General features: G+C 33.9%; 1 pseudogene; it reads right to left on the reverse strand.

Annotated features, from left to right (window-relative positions):
* Positions 1 to 354: 354 nt before the first annotated feature.
* Positions 355 to 4,254, reverse strand: LOC131054553 (translationally controlled tumor protein 2-like; annotated as a pseudogene).
* Between the last annotated feature and the right edge of the window lie 4,888 nt (positions 4,255 to 9,142).

Here is a 9,142-nt window from a genome sequence, read left to right on the forward strand (position 1 = left end):
GTATTCTTTACAATTTGAGAGAAAAGTACCACTGATAGTTTTGTGCGTTTGGATATGACCATTTCTGATAAAAGGAAACATCAAAATTGTCTTTAAAATGCACTCAAATAATTAGCTCCAAGGTTTCCATTGTTGTGACACGACATTTGTAGGAACAGAAGAATGCCAATTTGAATGGTACAGGGTTTTGATAGTTTCGAGGCTTTTGTATGTCTAAATTTGAGTTTGCCACATGTCTTTCTTTCTTTTCACGCTCAACCATAATATGAATGCCATGTTATAGTCATAATCCCTAAATGAAGGCTATATGAAAACAATCTTCATAACTCGTTATTATTAATACACTGATCTAGACTAACATTTGATCTCCTTCAGACCATTGGGAAAATACGAAAAGGTTGGGTCACTGGCCCCATCTCTGTAGTAAACAGAAATAATAGAGTTGTCATCTTGCATGCTCTCTCGTACAAAAGAATGTAGGTCGCTCAACCTAGAAATGAGCCATTTTGCAACAGCTTCAATATTCTTCATAAGTACCTCTTGGCGTTCCTTTAGCAATTTGGGAGTGAGGCTCTTTATGTATCTCTTAATGTATGCCAAAAAATTCTTCTTATCAAATGGAGATTTATCTTGAAGTCTAAATGTGTCAATAATGTCAACCACGCCTGATCATCTGCACCTTCATCATCCTCACCATCCTCATCATTGGGGTTCACACAAGTGTGAACATCAAGTCCTCACCATCCTCATCATTGGGGTTCACACAAGTGTGAACATCAAGTGGTCCTCGGACTACCCACTTTCCTTCTACTTCCCAAATAGCTCCATTATAGAGTTCATTGTAAGTAAATGAATAAAAAAGCAGCTCATCACCGATGAAGATGTCCTAATAGACACAAGTTTATTTTTTCATCTCCCCTTAAGAAGATGAAGATTGTAGCCTCCACCTTCAGAAGACACCAACAAAGATAACAAAATGTATAAGATTAAATTTATCTATCCAAATTTCATTCATGGAAAGTATAATAAGAGTGAATTTTTAGTGTTTGACCCCAAGCGTTTGGGTTTTGGTTTAAACGTTTAACAGAAGCAGTTATGACATTTATTTCACGCCCCAAGTTCTTGACCAGTACCTACACAAAGGCACTTAAAACTAAAGAGGCAGAGAGGTTTTATGATAAATCAATAAATCAATAAATATAAAAACATATAAAATTAACATATTTTATAAAATTAAGATAAAAAACATTCATAAATGTTTATTTAAAAAATTAATACAATTTGAATTTATTGAAAATACTCTTACAGTAAAAGTACATCTTTATAAATGAAAAAATCTAATATAAATAATAATAATAAATAAACAAATATAATAAAAAAAACAAAGATATTAAAAATAAGAAATTGAGGGTTGTTGTACACAACTCTAATATGTTAATTTTAAACAATCAGATGTTAATTTAAGCAATTAGATTATAATCAGACTGTGAATAAACAATAACAGCAATAAAACACAAGACACAAGACACCAATACCCAGATAATTAAAACACAAGACACAAGACACCAATACCTTAAGAAAACCTCCCTCTTGGAGGTGGAAAATCCAGCCTTAAATATGATATGTATTATCTCAAATGTAGGCAATAGCGAACATATCTCAAATCGTTGTCCAAACAGCAAGTTGGCAGAGCAATGAAGGATGCAACTCTAATCAGCAGATGATTAAAGGAGATTAGCAACAGATGTCTAAGGTAGGCTGGAGCAGAATCACACAAGGAGAGCCTTCAAGTTCGCTTGAAGATCTTGACAATTTCGCCTAACAATAGCCTTGAATAAATTCGCACAAGAGAAGGAGAGTTCGCCAATGTAAGAGAGAAGATTGTATCCATGGTGAATTGATGATAGAATGACTTCATTTTGTTGTTGGTTTTATATCAACCTTTTGATGCCAAATATCCCCAAGTCGGTTTGCATGTTTATTTAATTATGTTACATTGTCATTGTGAATTCCTCACGCTACACATTTGGGTCCAGCCCAATAATTATATTTAATTGCCTTCCACGTTACATGCTTTTACATTTGGGTCCAGCCCAATAACACATTTTGAGATAATGCATATGAATTTTAATTGTCATTGACAATATTAAAATTCGATAATCGGGTATCTGAACTAGCTAATATTTTCAACACTCCCTCTTAGCTAGGGAGGATATCCGTCATTTTTCATGATCCATTCATGACTTTCATCTTGCATTGCCTGCAAGTATGAATGTATAAGCTCTATAGAGTATACCTGCAATAAAACACATAAATATCATGAACTTGTTTCATGATGTCCATCTTGCGTTGCCCGCAGAGGATGGATCCACCTTTCATTGCCCGTAGGTGGGAGAGGTCTTACACCTCAACCTTCTCCCAGACAAGGATACAATGTCACCTTGCATTTCCCATAGAGGGTGGAAGATGCAAACTGAATTGCATCACTAAGATTGAGACTCCCTCTCAATCAATGTTGTGTTCTCCACAATTCCAAGATTCTCTCTGAAGTACTCAAACTTCACTCGAGCTAGAGGCTTGTTGAGAACATCAAAAACTTGTTCATCAGTGCTGATATATTTTAGCTGGATGGCACCTCTTTGTGCCATATCACGGATATAGTTATAATGAGTTTCCATGTGTTTTGACCTGTCATGAAACACGAGATTATTAGATATTTTAATAAAACTCTGATTATCACAATAAATAACAGTGGATTCCCAAGGTTGTCCAAACAACCTAGTAAGAAGCTTGCGAAGCCAAATTGCTTCTCTAGTTGCCACACTTGAAGCAATGTATTCAGCTTCTGCAGTACTTAATGCAACTGAGGACTGTTTCCTACTGGCCTAAGAGATCATAGCGGAACCCAAGCTGAAACAGATTCCTAAAGTGCTTTTCCTGTTAGTAACACTTCCAACCCAATCATAATCAGAGTAGCCTTCCAAATTGATTACTGTGTTGATTGGATACTTCAGCCCATAGCCAATTGTTCCACGCAAGTATCTTAGGATGTACTTTTCTGCCACCAAGTGAATATGCTTTGGCTGGTTCATGAATTGACTAAGGGCACTCACTGCATAGCAAATATTTGGTCTAGTGTTGACTAGATACATCAAGCATCCAATCAACTACCTGTACTCTGAAGGATCTACAAAATCAGAGTTAGCTGCAGAAATACTCAACTTCTTCAAGTTAGTTTCCATAGGAGTAGACATAGGTTTACAATCCATCATACCAAATCTTTTCAATATATCAATAGTATATTTTCCTTGACTTAGAATAATTTCATTAGGTATTTTCCACACTTCTAACCCTGGAAAGTAATGCATTAGACCTAGATCCTTCATTTCAAATTCAATAGCTAATTCTTTCTTACACCTAATGATGAGACTATCTTCACCAGTTAGAAATAAATCATCAACATATAGAACCAGAATTAGCATTTCACCATTAAATACTTTAAAGTAAGTATTTTTGAATATGGGAAAATAGGTTTTGATGGGCCCCTGAAACCCAGTACAATCAAAAAATTGAAAGATAAACATTACAGCGCAGCTAAACAAAAAGACAACAAACAAAGGAAAGACAGCTGGTGAACCAAACGCCAGCACACAAGAGAATGCATATTATAGACCAAAAAAGACCAATAGAAGCCCAGGTTTAAGTTAATTTCTGAATCATTTCCACCGCTTCCAGCTCCATCTATTCCATATTGTCTGCTGCCCGCTTAATATCCTCGATCTCCTTGTTGTGGCTTTGCATCCTTTTAGTTATTTCTCTCATTCTTCTCCCAAGCCTTGTGTCCCTACCATCAGGGGTGTCATCCTTAACATAAATAATTCCCATCGCGACCTTATCCCCTTGGTAGTTGTCCATCTTGCAGATAAGGGCTTTCGTGCTGGACGAGGCAGCCTTCAGAATCTTGTGGCTTTGCTCTCCTATTTTTTTAAGCGTGTGCTCAATTCCATCAAGTCACTTTTCAATTGGACCCGCTCTATTTTCCAAGCCAAGAAAGCTATTGCGGTTGGCGTTGATAATCTCCTCAGCATTTCCAATCGCTTTGGTGAGCTCACTGAGACATTCTGATAGATAATTGAACTTTCTAGAGCCTAAAGCTTTTAATATCTCGATTTTCCCTGCTTCCTGGGCTTGCTTGGTTTTGATGCCTTCAATTTCTTTATGCACCCAATTGAGCACCTGTTTGAGGCTTTCCATACCGTTATTGATGCAGAGATCAATATCCAATTGTTTCTCTTCCTGGTTCTTATCACCAATAGTGTTAAGATTAACCTCCAAGACAACCTCCCTATCCTCAAAGCTCTGCACTTCTTTCGTTGTTGTATCCTCCCCCCATCAATCCCTTCTCCTTTAAGTCAGTCCTGAGAGGCGACCGGTCTTTGGTGTTCGCCTCCTTACTTTTAGAAGTCTTCTTTTTCTGCTTCAGGCTCACAAGGATTTGGACTCCCTCACTTCCAATGTCCATATCATTGTCAGTCCCATACTCCTCCTCATACCAGCTATCATCCTCCCCTTTTCTGCTTCTTTTTTGCAAACCCTTTGTTTTGTTTCCCCTGCTTTATTTTTTTATTTCTTCTTCTTCACCCAGCAATTTGGGGGTCATCCTCTGTCTCCACTTCCGTATCATAGCCGTCGCCTTCCTCCTCATCAGAGTCATCAAAATCCTCATCCAATTTAGAAATCTCAGCTATATTCAACTAGACAATCATGTTCTTGATGTGATTATACAGAATCACCATCAAACCTTGTGCATTGCAAGGTTGATACTGGGGTTGGAAATTGCATCCTTGACCCCCACATTAAGGGCACATAAAAGATAATAGGGAAAAGAAATTGTATCTTTATACCTAGAAAATGATTAAGTAAAACAAAGTGGTGGCTGTAAACCCTAGTGTATCTACCATCAAGCATGATAAACTCCATAATAGAAAGCAAAACCCTTCTCCAAATTAACTTAATTACCTTTGGTGAAAAGTAGGTATGGTTTCCCTTCACCAGTCTAGCCCTTTTCTCCTCATTCTTAAAAAATTTCTTAACGGCAGTGTCTGAAATCTTTCTGTCCCTATAAAACTTGATGCCCTCCATTGGAAGACATGTTTCCTCCGCAATCATAGTTTCAGTCACCTTGACCTTCCTATTTCCAATGGTTAATATCCCTTCATTCCAACCCTTCTTGAAGATTCTCGTGATTTCGGGCCATTTCTCTTGCATATTTTCCAAAGAATCCATCATCTTGGCGGCTTAAAGGATAGCCCAGACCTGCAGATGACTTCCATTTCTCAATGGTGGTAGCCTCCATTCTCTTTCATTTACCACCCATGATCCTATTGATATCAATAATCTACAACTCCCACCTAATTCCTTTCTTCACAAAAAACTCTTTGTGATAACCAGTTCAAATTCTATTGTTGAAGAGGGATAAAAATACCCATAAAGCATGCAAAATTAACCTAAAATGATTGATGTACCTCCTTCTTGATAGCCTGTAGAACTAGCGCCTACTAGCACGACGTCTACTTACACTTTTGGAAATGATATCAAATCTTAATCTTTAATCTTAATCTTTAAAGTAAATGTTAGGGTCACCATCATTCTTATAAAATCCTAAACTGACTAAGTACTTAACAATTCTTTCATACCAAGCTCTAGGAACTTGCTTGAGGCCGTATAGAGCTTTCTTCAATCTGCACACATGAGATTCTCTATTATGAATTCCATATCCTTCAGGTTGTTCAATATTGTCACAAACCCTATTTTTCCATAATTATTTAATTAGGAAAATAATATTTATTTTTCGCAAATGAAATGGAAATGAAATGAAATTGGAATTATCAATGAGATAAGATAGGAGATCGAATGCACTGAAAATATTTATATACAATTGAATGATCAGTAATAATTTTTATTGCAAAATTGGGATCATCATTGCTAATGAGCAACTGAGTGCAAGTGAATGCAGGAACTGGTGAACGCAAATGAAGGTGAGAACATGGTTCAGGTAGAGTTGTCTTAGCTCTTGTATTTCGTCAGAATAGATGGAATCTCTCACACACCACATTAGGATTTATAATTTGCATCTTGTAATGATGGATGATTTAAATGACCTTATTTGAATGTTTGTTTAAATTGAAATGATGAATTTGGAATGAGCAGTAGATTGATTTAAATATTTATACATGTGCATTGATTGCATGATTTGAGTGGTGATTGAATTAAATCTAAGTTGTATGAGTGATTGTGAAATATTATGCTTTATTGTTAAAAGAGATGAAATGTGTAAATGATTTAAGAATGAATATTGACCCTAGGTTTATATATTCCTTTTGTTTAGATATGTATAAATGCATGAAAAATTGTACTTATGAGTTTACTTTTGTAAATTGGATAATAGTATAATATATATATATATATATATATATATATATATATATATATATATATATATATATATATATATATATATATATATATATATATATATATATATATATATATATATATATATATATATATATATATATATATATGCGAAATTGATTCAATCATATACATATATATCTATATAGTTATTATATAAATATCCAATTATCATGAAATATGATTATGTCATGAATTTTGTTTATACCTACGTAATCATTTGAGATTAAAATAAATATATATATGCGTATTATATATATGTATATGAGTTCTAATAATAATTCGATCATATACTTGTAAATATGTATTGTAATTATTGTATATGTAAAAGGATTTATGAAATTAGATTATTTAATAAAAAATCCAATATATATATATTTATATATATATATTTAATTATAGAAAACGGTTTATTAAAGAATTTGTTAACGTTTTTAATGTTTAATATATATATATATAAATGAATTCAATATTTATATATATATATATATATAAATATAAATAAAATTAAAAATTAAAAATAATAATAACAAAGGAGTTATTAGTGGCGGGTTAAGTTTTAAAAGAAAGGAATTAAACAATGATGAGGGGTGGTCGATAGTAATATCGACCACCCCCCTTAATTAAAGGGAGGGGTCGGTATTACCACCGACCACCCCTCCTCCCTTTTTACTAAGACCTACTCCACGTTGCAACAAACACCGGCTACGTAGCAAGTGACACCGAGATGGTAGGATAAATGCAAGGCAAGCGTAGTATAGAAGAAGTCGACTTGGCAAAAAGGGACTTAGAAAACGGTTTGCAGATTTTAAATAATATTAACACCGACCACATTTTGCATACGTTGCAGCTACCAAAATATGTGGCATGAACTAATAAGAGACATGGGTTATCAGCCCACGTAAACACCTTGATTGACATGTGTAGAAAGAAGTTAGTTTTATGTAACTTTGCATATTTTAGGGAAGTCATTTTTAGTAAAGTCGACTCACCTGCAGAAAATAGCAGTTAGGATCCAAGCACCCTAGACGTGTCGACAAGGTATTTAAAGGAGAGGTAGACATATTGGGGAGTCTCTTAGGAAGGAGTAGACGTGGAGAAGAGGAGTGAGAGACCTATAGCTAAGGTGTCGAACTCATATCAAAAACTAAGCCTAAGATATAGCAACCCGTAGGATAAGATTAGTATAAATAGTAGTGAAGGGTCAATAAAGAGGGAGAGAAGAGGAATGACAAGAGAAGAGCAGAAAAATAGAAAAGAAAGAATAGAGAGAAAAGATGAGGAAAGGATTAGAGAATGAAATATAGAAGAGAATAGAATAGTGGAGATTTTGATGTGTTTATGACCGAGTCATAAAAGATCGTTGATGATCATCTCCGATTTAGTGTCGAACTTAGAGGTTAGGCTCTTGAATGAGTGTTAGTTGCTTTATTATTATTAGAGAAATTCTTAGAATATAGAAAGGATAAGAACTAGGAATAGAGAGCTCGTGAGATAGAAGAGCACCGAGGTGGAAAGCATTAGAATCAAGACGTATTGCAGACAAATTGAAGTTATTAGGGATTGTAATAGACATGGATCACGTTTTTTGAGGTAGGCTCAAATCTAGCATGTTTTGTTGTAAGGATTTAAGAGATTAAAAATGATCTAGTTTTAGATTTATGCAATATTCTAATGGAAGGGTTAGAATTGCGATATGATCCATTTTTTAATTGTTTTAAAATATGATCATGTAAATATAGATGCAATAATGAGATATGTTCTTAAAAATTGTTGATAAACATAAGTGAAATTCATAGAAATTAGACCACCAAATGCTCTAGGAATAGAGTAAGAGGTTAGAGAGAGAGACTCTGAAATTGAACTGCAAAGAAGATGAAATATTAGGATTATGACTTATTAAATAGTGAAGTTTATTTTGATATCATAAAGAAAATACTTACACTTTCAAATTAGATCCTTGCATGAAGTGAAAAGATGGTTATCAGGTGTCTCATTAAAAAAGGCCATATAGATAGGCACTTTATGAATTTTCATAATGTTAGACTATATGGAAAATTAGTGAAATCAGTTAGTTGAGTTTTAAGATCATGAAAAGTCACATATTAGTATTAAACTAAATATGATGTTTGAGAAAAGAGGTAAATGAACCAAGGCACATGGAAAGATAGAGAGCTTAGGTGATAAACTTAGAATACTAAACTATAAGAAATGGAATACATGTTAATGATTACACTTTTTAGATGTTTTGATAATTGAATAAAAGAATGTGTACTCATTTTATTCAATTTATATGTAAGATACATACATGTGTTACACCTTCTTAATATTTTAATCTTGTCTTTAAATGGCTTGAAAGATAGAAGCGAAAGATTGTTTTATTTCAGATGTATATTTGTTTATCCATGAAAGACTGCTTCCTGTCAGATAGGATTGGTTGTAATAAAAGATTGATTTTGTCAATTTCTATTAAATGAAAGATTGTCTTCTTAAACATTATATTATTATCTTATGAGATATAGGAAGCTAGAATTGAAAAGGAAAAAGATTGTCTTCTATATATATTTATTCTAGATTTATGTGAACAAAGCTAGATAGGCTTGTGTATGGAAAGTTACCTTCTGGTACAGGTGCCAAAAATGGAATCTTAAAGAGAATAGTTGTTTTT

Source organism: Cryptomeria japonica, chromosome 10 (assembly GCF_030272615.1).
Source record: "Cryptomeria japonica chromosome 10, Sugi_1.0, whole genome shotgun sequence".
Lineage (NCBI taxonomy): Eukaryota > Viridiplantae > Streptophyta > Pinopsida > Cupressales > Cupressaceae > Cryptomeria > Cryptomeria japonica.